Here is a 17,092-nt window from a genome sequence, read left to right as displayed (position 1 = left end):
ATGTGACTAATGAGTTAGTTGCGGGATGATGCATTACAGAACGAGTAAAGAGACTTGCCGGTAAAGAGACTTGCCGGTGACGAGATTGAACTAGGTATTGAGATACCGACGATCGAATCTCGGGCAAGTAACATACCGATGACAAAGGGAACAACGTATGTTCTTATGCGGTTTGACCGACAAAGATCTTCGTAGAATATGTAGGAACCAATAGGAGCATCCAGGTTCCGCTATTGGTTATTGACCGTAGATGAGTCTCGGTCATGTCTACATAGTTCTCGAACTCGTAGGGTCCGCACGCTTAATGTTCGATGACGATCGGTATTATGAGTTTATGTGTTTTGATGTACCGAAGGTAGTTTGGAGTCCCAGATGTGATCGCGGACATGACGAGGAGTCTCGAAATGGTCAAGACATAAAGATTGATATAATGGACGGATATGTTCGGACACCGGAAGTGTTCCGGAAAAGTTTCGGATAAAACCGGAGTGCCGGAGTGTTTCCGGAACCCCCCGGGGGATCTAATGGGCCTCTATGGGCCTTAGTGGGAAGAGGGGAAGGGCCAGGAGGGGCAGGCCGCGCGCCCTCCCCCTTGGGTCTGAATTGGACTATGGGTTGGGGGCGGTGCCCCCCTTTCCTTCCCTTCCCCCTCTCTCCCTCTTGGTGGATTCCTACTAGGACTTGGAGTCCTAGTAGGATTCCCCTCTTGGGGCGCGCCCTAGGGGCCGGCCGGCCTCCCGCTTGCTACTTTATATACGAGGGCAGGGGGCACCCTAGGACACAAAAGTTGATTGTTCAGCCGAGTGCGGTGCCCCGTCCACAGATTTCCACCTTGGTCATATCGTTGCAGTGCTTAGGCGAAGCCCTGCGCCGGTAACTTCATCATCAGCGTCACCACGCTGTCATGCTGACAAAACTCTCCCTCGACCTCAGCTGGTTCTAGAGTTCGTGGGAAGTCACCGAGCTGAACGTGTGCAGATCGCGCAGGTGCCGTACCTTCGGTGCTCGGATCGGTCGGATCGTGAAGACGTACAACTACATCAACCGCATTGTCATAACGCTTCCGCTTTCGGTCTATGAGGGTACGTAGACAGTACTCTCCCCTCTCGTTTCTATGCATCACCTAGATAGATCTTACGTGATCATAGGAATTTTTTTGAAATTACTGCGTTCCCCAATAGTGGTATCCTAGCCAGGTCTATGCGTAGATGTTATATGCACGAGTAGAACACAAAGAGTTGTGGGCGATAATAGTCATACTGCTTACCAGTGATACCTCTCCGTCGTATCTACTTTTCCAAATACTTTTGCCCTTGTTTTGGACTCTAACTTGCATGATTTGAATGGAACTAACCCGGACTGACGCAGTTTTCAGCAGAATTGCCATGGTGTTATTTTTGTGCAGAAATAAAAGTTCTCGGAATGACCTGAAACTTCAGAGGGTGGGGGCGCGCCTACCCCCCTGGGCGCGCCCCCTGCCTCGTGGGCCCCGTGGTGCTCCACCGACCTCAACTCCAACTCTATATATTCACGTTTGAGGAGAAAAAAATCAGAGAGAAGGATTCATCATGTTTTATGATACGGAGCCACCACCAAGCCCTCGGGAGGGCTGATCTGGAGTCCGTTCGGGGCTCCGAAGAGGGGAATCCGCCGCCATTGTCATCATCAACCATCCTCCATCACCAATTTCATGATGCTCAACGCCGTGCGTGAGTAATCCCATCGTAGACTTGCTGGACGGTGATGGGTTGGATGAGATTTATTATGTAATCAAGTTAGTTTTGTTAGGGTTTGATCCCTAGTATCCACTATGTTCTGAGATTGATGTTGCTATGACTTTGCTATGCTTAATGCTTGTCACTAGGGCCCGAGTGCCATGATTCCAGATCTGAACCTATTATGTTTTCATGAATATATGTGAGTTCTTGATCCTATCTTGCAAGTCAATAGTCACCTACCATGTGTTATGATCCGGCAACCCCGAAGTCACAATAATCGGGACCACTCCCGGTGATGACCATAGTTTGAGGAGTTCATGTATTCACTATGTGTTAAAGCTTTGGTCCGGTACTCTATTAAAAGGAGGCCTTAATATCCCTTAGTTTCCAGTAGGACCCCACTGCCACGGGAGGGTAGGACAAAAGATGTCATGCAAGTTCTTTCCTATAAGCATGTATGACTATATTCCGAATACATGCCTACATTACATTGATGAATTGGAGCTAGTTCTGCGTCACCACTATGTTATAATTGTTGCATGAATAATCGCATCCGGCATAATTCTCCATCACCGATCCAATGCCTACGAGCTTTTCACATATTGTTCTCGCTTATTTACTTTTCCGTTGCCAGTGTTACAATCACTACAAAACTATCACTGTTACTTTTGCCACCGTTACCGCTACTATCATACTACTTGGTACTAAATACTTTGCTGCAGATATTAAGTTATCCAGGTGTGGTTGAATTGACAACTCAACTGCTAGTAGTTGAGAATATTCTTTGGCTCCCCTTGTGTCGAATCAATAAATTTGGGTTGAATACTCTACCCTCAATAACTGTTGCGATCCCCTATACTTGTGGGTTATCAAGACTATTTTCTGGCGCCGTTGCCGGGGAGCATAGCTCTATTCTTTGAGTCACTTGGGATTTATATCTGCTGGTCACTATGAGGAACTTGAAATATGATAAAACCAAGATCTATCCCTCAACTACGAGGGGAGGTAAGGAACTGCCATCTAGCTCTGCACTTGATTCTCCTTCCGTTTTGAGTAAACTTGTGACACCTAAACCTGCTTCTGCTATTAATTCTGATATGTCGCATGTTATTGATGATACCACTTCTGCTATGCATGATACTTATGATGAAACTACTTCTATGCTTGATAATACTGTGCCACTAGGTTAATTTCTTGATGAACAACTTGCTAGGGCTAGAGAGAATGAAATTATTGAAACTGGTAATATTGATGAAAGTGATGATGAAGATTATCCCCCTAGATATGAATTGCCTGTTGTGCCTGAGGGTTATGTTATCGATGAAGAAACTGCTAGAGACTTTCTTGCTTGCAATGATAGGAATGATCTTAATTAATTATTAGCTAAGCTGGAAGAAAAATCTTTGAATGCTAGAATGAAATATGATCCTACTTATGCTACTTCACCTATCTTTGTTACTGATAAGGATTATGATTTCTCTGTTGATCCTGAGATAATTACTTTGGTTGAATTTGATCCTTTCTATTGCAATGAATCTGAAACTGTTCTGGCACATCTTACTAAATTAAATGATATAGCCACTCTATTCACTAATGATGAGAAAACTTGTTACTACTATATCCTTAAATTATTTCCGTTCTCATTAAAGGGTGATGCTAAGACATAGTTTATTTCTCTTGATCCTGGTTGTGTGCGTAGTCCCCAGGATATGATTTATTACTTCTCTGCTAAATATTTCCCTGCTCATAAGAACAAGCTGCTTTAAGGGAAATATATAATTTTGTGCAAATTGAAGAAGAGAGTCTCCCACAAGCTTGGGGGAGGCTTCTCCAATTACTTAATGCTTTGCCTGATCATCCTCTTAAGAAAAATGAAATACTTGATATCTTTTATAATGGACTAACCGATGCTTCCAGAGACCAGCTGGATAGTTGTGCTGGTTGTGTTTTCAGGGAAAGAACTGTCGATCAGGCTGAATTGCTATTGAATAATATGTTGACTAATGAAAATAATTGGACACTCCCTGAACCAACTCCTAAGCCAACTCCGAAGAAACGGGGTATTCTATTTCTTAGTCCTGAAGATATGCAAGAGGCAAGGAAATCTATGAAAGAAAAAGGTATAAAAGCTGAAGATGTTAAGAATTTACCTTCTGTTGAAGAAATACATGGTCTTAATTTACCGCCTGTTGACGAAATACATGGTGTTGATAACCCAACACAGGTAGTAAAGGTAAATTCTCTCTATAGATATGATAAAGCTGAAATCCCTCCTACTAAGTTTGCTAGCCAATGCTTCGATGAGTTTGATAATTTTATGGTTAAGCAAGAAGATTTTAATGCTTATTTTGGTAGACAACTGAAATGCAATGCTTATATGATTGAGCAGTTGAGTGATTATATCTCTAGAGTTAAAGGTGAACTTAAACTCATTAGTAAACATGCTTGTATGGTTACCACTCAAGTAGAATGTCGGTGTTCTGGGAATGGGGGTCCCCAGACTTGCCTGGCTGCGGCCCATGGCGTGGCTGTGCTAGCAGGCCTGTACGGCCCATCTTTATCAACAAGGCATTCAAGACCCTCGCGAGGGGCCAGGCCTCACGAGGCGGACGACACAAGACCTCCTCAGGAGCAGCCTCACCATGTTGCCCCGCGAGGAGCGGAGAGATCAAGGCAGGGCAAAACTCGCGAGGTTCTCGTGACGTGAGCCATGACGATCAAGATCAGGCGGGCGCCAACACACGCCGTGTACTTGTTTCCCCTTTGGTGCTAAGGGAGCAAGCGCAGGCGCAGAGTACCGAGGCGTCAAGCAAAGGTTTCCATATCTGTGCAACGAGACCAAGACCAGCAGGACAACAATACGGAGGTCACCATGGAGCCCAGGGCGGCGTCACCACCAGAGCCTTTTGCAGGCGAAGACCGCTTTTGTCAGGATAAGCTGTACTAGTTGTCCCCTTTCAAATTGGCCGTTGTTGGCTCCCTTCCCGCTCAATATTTGGGAAGAGGACCTGGGCCTATATAAATAGGACTAGCCACCACAGTAGGGGGCATCTAATCTGATCTGGAACCAACCCTTAGCCGCTCACCGAGCACAAGAACATCTCAACCTCAGGAGGCTGTTCTTCCCCGTTGTACTGTTCATTATCAGCCCAAGAGGCAATCCACCACCACCACACTGGAGTAGGGTATTACACCACAACGGTGGCCCGAACCAGTTTAAATCTTGTCTCTTTTGTGTTGTGAGTTAGTCGAGTTCGTCCGCGAGATCTTAGCAAGCTAGGGCGTGCATCGGTAGGGGGGAAGAACTTCATGCGCACCCCAGAGTTCGAACCTTGAGGGTTTTGCCGGAACCCGTCATCCGACATTTGGCGCGCCAGGTAGGGGTGCGCCGAAGCTTCCCTTCCGTCGCTCCGCGTCGCCTCGCTTCGTCGTCTCCATGGCAGACGCACGCCGCGCCCGCGCCGAGCGCCAGGCTGCCCTCGCCACCCGCGTCGCTCAGACGGCTCCCGTCGGCGGGCCACCTCGTCGTTCTCCGTCACCTGCCGCCAACGCCGCCACCGGCCCGGTGGGGAACGAGCAGCAAGCGTCCTCGCTGAACCCCTCGGTGCGGCGGGACGGCCGCACCGCCACTCCATCGCCGACTCCCGCGGGTTCGTCGTCTCATGCTCGTCGCGCTCCCATGGACGCGCGGGCCGCGCTCCTCATGGAGCACGAGCTCCTGCGCTACCGCCCGGTCGACGACCTCTACGAGGACTGGCTCGACCGCATCGCCAAGCTTGTCCGCGCCGCAGGGGGCTCCCCTGCGCCGTCCCTCTCTCCGCCTCGCCCCCCGCCAGCTACAGGCGACTTAGCTCACGGAGCACCTCCACCACCTTTGCCCCAAGACGGCGCCCTGGCGCCAAGGTGCGCGGCTCCACGACGTGACCCACCGCGCCCAGCGCCCACGCATGAAGAAAGAAGCTGTTAAGAAGTCCCTCGACCGCAAGAGAACGCTCCGCCACTCCTCGCACCGCCGTGCCAGGATCATTTGCCGCAGCAAGGTCCCGCGCCGCTCGCCGTAGCGGCGCGCGGGCATCAAGACCAAGCTCCACCTCCAAGACAGGCCGCAGTGACCACAGCCGGCTGCCGCGCCTTCACACTCGAGCTGCGTAGCGTCGCCTGGCCGGGCAAGTTCAAGCCGGATCTGCCTCCTCGCTACGACGGCACCCCCGACCCCGCGGAGTTCCTGCAGCTCTACGAGCTGAGCATCGAGGTGGCCAACGGCGACGAGAAGGTCATGGCGAACTGGTTCCCCATGGCTCTCAAGGACGGCGCCCGCTCGTGGCTCCTGAACCTGCCTCCAGGTTCAATCTCCTCCTGGGACGAGATGCGCAACCGTTTTGTTGCCAACTTCCAGGGCACTCGCGATCGCCCGCCGGCCGCGGGTGACCTGCGTCACGTCAAGCAACAACCAGGAGAGACCCTCCAGAAGTACATCTAGTGCTTCAACAATGTCCGCCTCAAGATCCCCAAGGTGACGGATGAGGCCATCATCTCCGCGTTCTCTGATGGCGTCCGCGACGTCAAGATGAAGGAGGATCTCGCTATTCACGAGGAATTGTGCACGTCTCTGGAGCTATTCAACCTGGCGACCAAGTGCGCAAGAGCTGAGGAGGGGCGCCTCTCCCTCCTTGAGCTCCCGGTTGCGGACCCGGAGGAGAAGAAAGCCAAGGCCAAGGACGTGAAGCGCAAGGGAGCAGCCGTGCTCGCGGAGGAACCAGATACCAAGCGTGGCAGAGACCAGCCCGAGTCATCCAAGAGCAGCCGACCATTCCACGCCTTCCATAACCTGCATAGCCACAACACCAGCGACTGTCAAGAGGTCAGAGCCATTCGAGAAGTGCGCTTCGGTCGACGCCCCGAGCGCAACGATTGGGGCTACGGCCAAGGAGGAGGACGTCGTGGCGGACGCTGGAACGACCATGGCCCACGCCAGGAGTGGCGCGACCGGCCTTGTGAGGACCGCTGGCAAGATCAGCCTCGCGAGGGCGCCTGGAGGGATCAGCCTCGTGAGGATCGTCCTCAGGGCAACGCGGGCCTTCCTCCACTGCCGCCAGCGCCAAGAAGGACCGCCGCGCGCTATCGCCTGCATCTTGGGCAGAGCTCAGGCCCGAGCCTCGCAGCGTATCTTCAAAGAGTTTGCTCGTGAAGTGAATGCAGTCCTCCCCAAGCTTGAGGCCACACGCCCGCTCAGGTGGTCCAAGTGCGCCATCACCTTCAGTTATGCGGATCATCTCAAGTGCGCGGCCACCGCAGGCGCCCTCCCAATGCTTTGCTCCCCAGTCATCAGCAACGTGCAAGTCACCAAGACCCTCATCGACGGTGGTGCGGGGCTCAACATCCTGTCCGTCGACACGTTCGACAACCTCCAAGTCCCATATGACCAGCTTCAGCCTACCAAGCCTTTCTCAAGGGTGACCGACGGCTCCACCACACCGATAGGGCAGGTCCGCCTCCTTGTCACCTTCGGAGAACGCAAGAACTACCGCACCGAACTCATCGACTTCAATGTCGCGCACATCCGCCTGCCGTACAATGCCATCCTCGGGTACCTAGCCCTGGCCAAGTTCATGGCGGTGACGCATCACGGCTACAATGTCTTCAAGATGCCAGGAAGCGGTGGAATCATCACGGTCCCATGTGAAGAAAGAGATGTGGTGTGCTCCCTTGAGCGTGCCTTCCAAGCTGCAGCAATCGACGACCCCGACAGCAAGGGCGAGTGCCCTCCTGAGGCCACCCCCAAGAAGAAGAAGCAGTTGTGCCGTGCAGGACCTCAGGAGGGTGGTGTCACAACTGGAACCTCGTCAGGATCAGCGCCCGCTCCAGGGGCGCCTCCCTCCATCGCATAGGAAGGCGCGCCCGGCGCCCTTCTCCGGCAGGTCTCGGGGGCTCTCTTCTGGAGGGCCTCGGACCTTGCCAACATCACGAGGGAGGCGCTCGGGCACCACTTGGACGTGTGCTTCACGGCACGTTTCCCTCAGGAGAACACAGGGCAAGGAGTGCCCACCGCTCAGTAGTTCATCACCAGGACCACTCAGGAGCTGCAAGATGCCAGGGCCATGCGCGCGACCGCCACTCACGAAGCGCAGTTCCCCATCCAGGCGAGGATGCTGGGCTGCGCGTCTGCATCGACGTCCCAGGGCTCAACAGGGCCGCATCTCAGGAGCCTTTTTGGCCTTCGCGCGTGGGCCGCTGCGAGGGTCCACTGCACAGCTACGTTCGCATGCCTTTTGGCCTGCCGAGCATGTTGACCACCTATCAGAGCAACTTGCGGCGCGTCCTGGCGGCTCAGGATGCCAGGCACCACGCTGTGCTGACGGAGATGGAGACGGTCCTCAGGGAACCACCTAGACCCCCGGAGCCTCCCGAGGCTCAGGGCCCCAGTGGCTCGTGAGGAGCAATTCCTTCGCCGCGTACCTTCAGCTGCCCCGACACCCCTTCATCGACAGAACCAGGTGATATTTTCCAAGTTTATTTAGCTGGGAGCGCCCCTCAGGCTGCATCATTCCCAGGCCGTGTGGGTCCGTCCCTGTGGCATGTATCCCTTTTTTCTTATGTCTTTAGCTTACCTTGCTGGGGGCGCCCCTCGGGCTACATCATCCCCAAGCTGCTCGGGCCTGACCCAGTGGCGTGTATCTTCCCTGCATTTACTTGAGCTAGTTTGCTTCCTATGCTTAACCAATCTATGGCTATTACCTGCTCGATCGTTAACCGTCATGGGAGCCGCGCGCCGGCCGCCTTTCTTCAGGATCCTTCGCATGAGTAGGCTAGGCACGGCGTCTGTGCTTGGGCCCGTCCCTGCAGCGTCGATAAATCCAACAGCTGAGCTCTGTCTGGTGGGCCCGCCCCGTTCACGTCACCTCCTGGGGCCGTTGGTGCTTGGCCCCCTCACGCGATAACCTCAGGTGATTCGTTCGGCGCAGGTTGTCTGACCATCTCGCAGGACCAGCACAGCGAACAAGAACCAAGACCAGGCGCAACCCGCCTTGAGGTAGGGCCTCGTGAGTCCCGCGCTGGCTGACGAGTGCCCAGATACACCTCGTCTAGCCCTGCCATGCAAGCCACACGTGTCAGGGCGGGGCTGTACACGCCCCGGGGGCTCTCCTAGTAGGGAGTCCCCCTCCCACGCACAAGTGGAAGCACCATGCTCCGTGCTGGCCGTCGACACTGCCGAGGAGCGGCTATGCTCGTGCACAAACGGAAGAACTATGCTTTGCGATGGTGATAAACAACTGAGGGCGGCCTCGCGGCGGTACCAACCTCAGTGAGCCCCAGAGCTCAGTGTCCGGCCTCCCCGCAATGCCTCCCCTCGGGAGAGCCGCGCGAGGGCGCTGGGCACGGGGGCTCTGCTCGGGTCACGCCCAAGCGTACACCTCCCAAGCCAGGTCCCTCGGACTTGGTCGTCGCATGCCCCTCCCGAGCCGAGCCTCGGCGAGGGCAGGTATGGAGGTTGTTTGCGCATCAAGGGGGACTCTTGAGCATCACGACTCAGGAGCCTAACCGGTCACGTAGCCCCTCACTCCTTGGTCCGTCCTGGTCTCCGGTCGGCCCAACGGCGATTGAGGTATGCGCGGGGCCGGGCTCTGCCGACGTAGAACATTAACCTATCCTCGCGTATTCTTCCTATAAGCTGTTTGCGCGTCAAGGGGGACTCCTGAGCATCACGACTCAGGAGCCTAACTGGTCACGTAGCCCCTCACTCCTTGGTCCGTCCTGGTCTCCGGTCGGCCCAACGGCGGTTGAGGTATGTGCGGGGCCGGGATCTGCCGACGCAGAACACAAAGCAAATAGGAAGAAAATCGCAAAATCTCAAAGCAAATATTACAAGCTATATCGTTCCCCCAAATACCAAAGCATGAGTTTAAACACCTCCACGAGGCATGATACATGTTGCAGGGATAAAACAGGGAAGCAGCCGCAAGCAAGTCACTCCTGTACACCACCATCACCCGCAGAAGGTGCCCCTCCCTTGCTAGCGTCGCCTTCACTTGCACCGCCAGATGGAGCCGTAGGATCGATGACATCGCCGGTCGAGGACACGAGGACGAAGCCGTGCAACTTCTTCGGCAGGGCCTCCACTTGACCTTTCACGGCTGCGGCGGCGGCCGTGCAGTGTTCTTCAGCTACAGGCTCCAACAGCTCATCAAGACGAGCACTAGGGTCGTGAAGATACAAGTGGCTGAAGACACACGTCAGTGCAGCTGAAGAAAGAACACGAGCCTCAGCCTCAGCCATGGGGCCGATGCCCTCCACGACTTCCTCAAGCGCCTTCACCAAGTGGGGAAGCATCTGAGCAGGGCCATCCTCGTCGGTGGTCAGCGGCTTCTCGAAGCCCTTCTCGTACAGTGACTTCAGCACCACGCTGGACCTCTCCTCAAGAAGTGAGAAGGCCACGCGGTCTTCAGCCAGGACCTTCGCCTTGCCGTCAAGATCGGCCTCCTTCGCCTTCGCCTTCCACTCCAACTCCTCCAGCCGGCTGCGCTCCGCGGCCTGCGCCTTCACCAACTCTGCCAGCTCGGTGTCGCGGCCCTTGATGGTGTCCTCCTGGGCCCTCATCTCCTCCTCCTTCGCCTGGCGGCCATGTACTTCTCCCGCGAGCTGGTCGCGCAAGCTCTTCAGCTCGCCCTCGAGCTCCCGGCAGCGGTTGCGGGCGACCTCGGCGTCCTTCAGTGCCACCTCGCGATCGGCCGCAGCTTTGGCGGCAGCCTGCTTCTCCTTCTCGGAGGCCGCGGCGGCCTGGCTCAATGATGCTCGTACCGCCGAATCAGAGTGAAGCCAGCCGGAGGCCAGCTCCAGGCGCCCGGCTACCAGACGCGGGTCCGCGCCTAGGAGATCTTCCCGCAGCTGGGCCATCTCTGAAAGGACACGCTCCAAGGCGGCAGAGGAAGCAAAAGAACCTAGGGCCAGAGGTGCAGCAGGAGGAGGGGGCGGCGTCGTCACCAGAGCCTGGGAGATCAAGGGCTCCTGAGCCTTTGGAACCTCATCAGCCGAGCCAGGCACCGGCACTTCTGGAGCCAGCGGGGCCATGGGGGCTGACTCCTCCTGGCGATGCTCCCCTTGACCTCGTGAGGGCGACCGGTCTGGGGAGGTGCGAGTGCTGTCGCCTCCTTTCTCCGCAGAAGGGGGCGCGGCCGCTGTATCCTCCTTCCTTTTCTTCGCCGAAGGCATCGGCCTAATCAACCAAGGGTGAACATCAGAAAATAGCGAGTACAGGCAGACGCAAGACGAAGCTCAAAGCACTTGCTGATCCACCGCGACATAGTCCACCTTCCGCTTGGGGAGCCTAAAACCAAAAAGCTTCAGAGCCTGAGAAGTGGGCACATGGGCTCCGGGAGCAGAAGCCGGCGCAGCAGAAGGGCCGGAGGCAGCTCTAGATGGAGTCACAGGAGACGCAGCACCTTGAGAAATCGGAGACGACCTGCCCCTCATCGGGATAGCGGGCAGCTCTCCCTCCTCCTGGCGGGTGTTGACCTCGGCATCGTCAGGAAGGGCGCGGAGGATGTCAGCCTTGCTCAAGGGGGAGGTTTCTCCCATCTTCTCGGGGGTCTCCTCCGAGTCCGCCTCCTCTTCTCTTTTCTCACGGGACTCGTCAGAAGACAGCTCCACCGGCTTCGATGTGGCAGCGGCCCTGGTGGGCACCGGCGGCACCAGCCCATGCGCGTCAAAAGTCGGTCGGGCGGCCACGATCTGCTCCCAGTCCGCGCGACGGAACAAAGGAACGAAGGCGCTCGGCCGGTACTCTTGGTTGTCCCCGACCAAGGGGCGCAAAACTTCAGACAACTCGTCGTCAGGCAAGGCCTTTGGGCTCAGGCGAATCTTGTCTTCTTCATCTCCAAGCCTCCACAAGGGGCGCACATACGGCTGAAGAGGGGCGACGCGCAGCATTAGGAACTCCCTCAGGAGCATGGCCCCTGTCACCTTTGCCGCCTTCGCGTTGCCCGGCTTTAGGTCGATCTGCATCTGCGCCAACACCGACGATGCCCGCTCATCAGTGAGCTCTACACGAGACCACCCCTTGTCGGACTGGGGCGCCTCCGTCGGCAGTGCCAAGCGCGGGTGGACGCACTTGGCGCCCATCATCACCCATTTGGCCCTGAGGTTGTCGACCTTCTTCTCGGTGTTCGAGATCGAGTTGGCCTTGCCGGCCGCAATGAAATTGGCGCACCCGGAGATATGGCCCTCGCTGACGCGGAGGAAGAAGTAGTGGCGCAGCAGAGCCACGGACGGCATCATGCCCAGATACGCCTCGCAATAGTAGGCGAAGATGGACAGGAGAAGGATGGAGTTGGGATGAAGATGCAACACCTGCAGCCTGTAATGGCCGAGGACCTCATAGAAGAAGTCAAAGAAGGGAGGAACCAACCCGGTGGCAATACTGCTTGTAAGAACGTGCTCCCCTCGGGCTCCGGCACGGCGGAGGCGACCCGGAGCTCCGTCTTCCCCCTCTCATTGCTCTCCCCCGCCGTCAGCAAGCACGTGGCGGCGAGGCTCTTCTCTGAGACATTGGGTACGTCAAGAGCTGGTTCGTACCAAGCCGGCGACGAGGAAGGCTTGACCTTACGCAGTGCCATTAGTCGCTGATGTGGTGGAGGATGGAAGCAGATCTGAGGATTTCGGAAGCAGGGCACAAGAAAAGGGATCTGAGCAAGGCGTAGGGAAGCAATGAAGGCAAGCACTGTCTGCGCCAGCCTTTTGTCAAGTCGGACAGTTGCTGAGGCAGCATGGGGAAGTGGAGACGCCCACGTCCAATCAACCGCCATGCGTCGACCAAGGCCGCAGGCTTTTGGGGCCCACGGCGCTCCGTACTTGACCTTTGGCTTCACCTCGAAGCCAAGCCTGAGCGCGCCTTTGGCCCGGGGACTACTGTCGGCGTTCTATGAACGGGGGTCCCCAGACTTGCCTGCCTGCGGCTCATGGCGTGGCTGTGCTAGCAGGCATGTATGGCCCATCTTCATCAACAAGGCGTTCAAGACCCTCGCGAGGGGCCAGGCCTCACGAGGCGGACGACACAAGACCTCCTCAGGAGCGGCCTCACCAGGTTGCCTCGCAAGGAGCGGAGAGATCAAGGCAGGGCAAACGTTGCGAGGTTCTCGTGACGTGAGCCATGACGATCAAGATCAGGCGGGCGCCAACACACGCCGTGTACTTGTTTCCCCTTTGGTGCTAAGGGAGCAAGCGCAGGCGCAGAGTACCAAGGCGTCAAGCAAAGGTTTCCATATCGGTGCAACGAGACCAAGACCAGCAGGACGGCAACACGGAGGGCACCATGGAGCCCAAGGCGGCGTCACCACCAGAGCCTTTTGCAGGCAAAGACCGCTTTTGTCAGGATAAGCTGTACTAGCTGTCCCCTTTCAAATTGGCGTTGTTGGCTCCCTTCCTGCTCAATATTTGGGAAGAGGACCAGGGCCTACATAAATAGGACTAGCCACCACAATAGGGGGCATCTAATCTGATCTGGAGCCAACCCTTAGCCGCTCACCGAGCACAAGAACACCTCAACCTCAGGAGGCTGTTCTTCCCCTTGTACTGTTCATCATCAGCCCAAGAGGCAATCCACCACCACCACACTGGAGTAGGGTATTACACCACAACGGTGGTCCGAACCAGTATAAATCTTGTGTCTTTTGTGTTGTGAGTTAGTCGAGTTCGTCCGCGAGATCTTAGAAAGCTTGGGCGTGGATCGGTAGGGGGGAAAGAACTTCGCGCGCACCCCAGAGTTTGAACCTTAAGGGTTTTGCCGGAACCCGTGATCCGACATAGAACAAGTACTTAAAGCTCAAAATGATTTGCTCAATGAATTAAATAATAAGAAGAATGATAATGCTATTAGAGTTATGACTAGAGGGGGTAAAATGACTCAGGAACCTTTGTATCCTGAGGGCCACCCTAAGAGAATTGAGCAAGATTCTCAGAGAACTAATGTAGATTCACCTAGTCCTTGCATGCTTCTGCTGAACCTGTTGTTGACCCACCTGAAAATCCCAATGATATTTCTATTTCTGATGCTGAAACACTATCTCGTGATGAACATGAACCTAGTGATAATATTAATGATGATGTTCATGTTGATGCTCAACCTAGTAATGATAATGATGTAGAAATTGAACCTGCTGTTGATCTCGATAACCCACAATCAAAGAATCAATGTTATGATAAGAGAGACTTTGTTGCTAGGAAGCACGGTAAAGAAAGAGAGCCATGGGTTCAGAAACCCATGCCTTTTCCTCCTAAACCATCCAAGAAAAAGGATTTTGAGGATTTTGAGCGCTTTGCTGAAATGATTAGACATATCTTTTTTGCGTATGCGTTTAACTGATATGCTTAAAATGAATCCTTATGCCAAGTATATGAAATATATTGTTACAAATAAAAGAAAGATACCGGAAGCTGAAATTTCCACCATGCTTGCTAATTATTAAGGGTGGAATACCAAAGAAACTTGGAGATCCAGGAGTAACAACTATACCATGCTCCATTAAAAGAAACTATGTTAGAACTGCTTTATGTGATCTTGGAGCCGGTGTTAGTGTTATGGCTCTCTCTTTATATCGTAGACTTGATTTGAATAAGTTGACACCTACTGAAATATCTTTGCAAATGGCCGATAAATCAACTGCTATACCTGTCGGTATTTGTGAGGACGTGCCTGTTGTGGTTGCAAACGTTACTATTTTAACGGACTTTGTTATTCTTGATATTCCCGAGGACGATAGTATGTCTATTATTCTTGGAAGACCCTTTTTGAATACTGCAGGGGCTGTTATTGATTGCAACAAAGGCAATGTCACTTTTCATGTCAATGGTAATGAGCATACGGTACACTTTCCGAGGAAACAACCTCAAGTCCACAGTATCAATTCTATTGGAAAAATTTCAACTATTACTATTAGAGGCTTTGAATTTCCTCTTCCTAGTGTCAAAAAGAGATATGATATTCTTATTGTTGGGGATGTGCATATCCCAATTGAGGTAACACAGTGTTATTCGAAATTTCTCCGGTTCCATGTTATTCGGAATGAGTTTGTTAACAAGACTTGATCAACCTTGTTAGTGGATTCCGTTTGATGAGCATGAGATGGATGAAGTTAGAAAGCACAACCTTATGTACCCTTCTACTTTCTGTTATTTAGATTAAATAAAGTAAAAATAGTATTTTCTGTCTGTTTTCTGAGTTATCCGTGCAATAAAAAATACCTCAAAAATAAAAGTTCTCCAAATGCACCGAAATTGAAATATGATTTTTTCTGAAATATTTGAGAATATCTGGCACTGAGAACACAGCAGGGGGAGCAAGCACCTGGCCACGAGGGTCCAGGGCGCGCCCACCCCCCTGGGCGCGCCCCTGCCTCGTGGGCCCATGGTGGCTCCCCTCCACTTATTCCAGCCACCACACACTCCTTCTTCCTCCCAAAAAAATCACCAGCCAGCTCAAGTACGAGTTCTAGCTCATCCTTCTGCCATTTTTGATCTCCTTGCTCAAAGCCCCACTCACAAAACTGCTTTGGGGGATTGTTCTTTGGTATGTGACTCCTCCAATGGTCCAATTAGTTTTTGTTCTAGTGCTTTATTCATTGCAAAAATTTTCTGCCTAGGTGACCCTGTTCTTGAGCTTGCATGTCAAAATTTATATGGTCCCAAGTAGTTCTAATGCATGATATAGTCTCTAGGCACTTGTGGGAGTAGTTGCTATCAATTTTGTTGAGTTTGGTTCACTTTTATTTGAAGTTACTAAAAATTTCGGAAATTTTCAGAAAATGGTGAAGAGATTTTTGTGGGGCTCTTCGAGCCGAAGCTCGAAGGGTAAGCAAAGTGAAGAGGACAAGAGGCCCAAATATAATCTCCCTCGCACCGCGGAGGTTCGGCCGTGTGAATGGCCTTGTGATGATTTCTTGAGAGCAGCCGTGATTTATGATGATTTTTATGAGTTGGCTGAGAATGCGGGCCTCACCGACTTCCTCTGCGACCAACGCGAACAGTATCTCCTACTCACTAATATTTTTGTGCAAAATTTTCATTTCCATGCTAGGAGGTCACCACCTTCGGTGGATTTCTATTTATATGATGAGTATAAGGAGATGTCGCTCTATGCCCTTTTCGGGCAGCATACAGGAACCACATCGTAATGATGTGGAGGGGTTTGTTGATACAATTGTTGTAGGGGAAACGAGGAACGTTTCCGACGCAAGAATAACTAGCATACACTTTCCTGTTCTACGTTACTTTGCATTATTTGCCAGTAGATGCTTAATTGGTCGCGGAAACTATGGCAAACTTAGTGCCCCTGATATTGTCATTTTCTGCCATGCCTTGTTCCGTGATGACACATTTAGTATGGGCGCTATTTTTGCATAGCGATTAAATCTTAACCGTACGAAGGGCCCCATCTTGGGAGGTATTTTTGCCTCGCGCCTCGCTTCACATTTTAACATACCTATTAGGCATTATGAGAAAGAACAAAAGTTGATGCCCCCGGTTTTTCTAGACTATAAGAGTATGGTAGCACATGAGTATATCGTTAAGAATAGGGAAAAGTCGCTTAAGTATAAACTAATATTTGATAAAATTCGCCCTGAGATTATTACTTTGTCGGCTTCTTCTTTGTTTGACTTATCTGCAGGCAAGTACCTTGTTCCGCCGGAGGTCATTCACGCCCACCAAAACCCCACACCAGCTACAGAGCCAGAGCCAGAACCACAATTTGATCCTTCACGACAGTCTGTTTACCAGTAGGATCCGGAGGAGATTGCCAACCAGTGGCAACCCGAGGCTCCTTCTCAGTACGACCCCAACTACAACTTTGGATATCCGCCAGGCCAGCCATGGCAATAGACCAACTTAGGCCAAAAGCCTAGCTTGGGGGAGTACGTATTTCTCACCGACATTACATTTATATTCACACACTCATGCTAGTTGTCGGTGCTCATACTTTTTCATTGTGCTATCCATGCTAGTTTATTTTCCTTTTTATGATTTCTTCTTGTGTGTTTGAAAAACCTTAAGAAAAATCAAAAAAATAGTTGTAGCTTTTAGCTAGTAGTAGTAGTAATTAAAAGAAAACCCAAAAAGATTTCCTGCTCTTCTTTTTGTTTGTTGGGAGCTTTCCTGTGTAAATAGTTTTATTTCTTTTCTTTTCTTTGGGGGTCGATAGGAGAAAACCATAATGAAAATGTTGAAGTGGCTCTTATATACATTATTCTTGATTTAACCAAGAGCCCATATTGCCTTGTCTTCTCCTATTTATGAATGCTTGCAGATTCCAGCTTAGTCCAAGGCACGTGCACTATTATTATTATCATCATTCGGTCGTGCAAGTGAAAGGCAATTATGACGATATA

The sequence above is a fragment of the Aegilops tauschii genome, chromosome 6, assembly GCF_002575655.3.
Source record: "Aegilops tauschii subsp. strangulata cultivar AL8/78 chromosome 6, Aet v6.0, whole genome shotgun sequence".
In the NCBI taxonomy this organism is placed as follows: domain Eukaryota; kingdom Viridiplantae; phylum Streptophyta; class Magnoliopsida; order Poales; family Poaceae; genus Aegilops; species Aegilops tauschii.
This window is presented reverse-complemented; position numbering follows the sequence as displayed.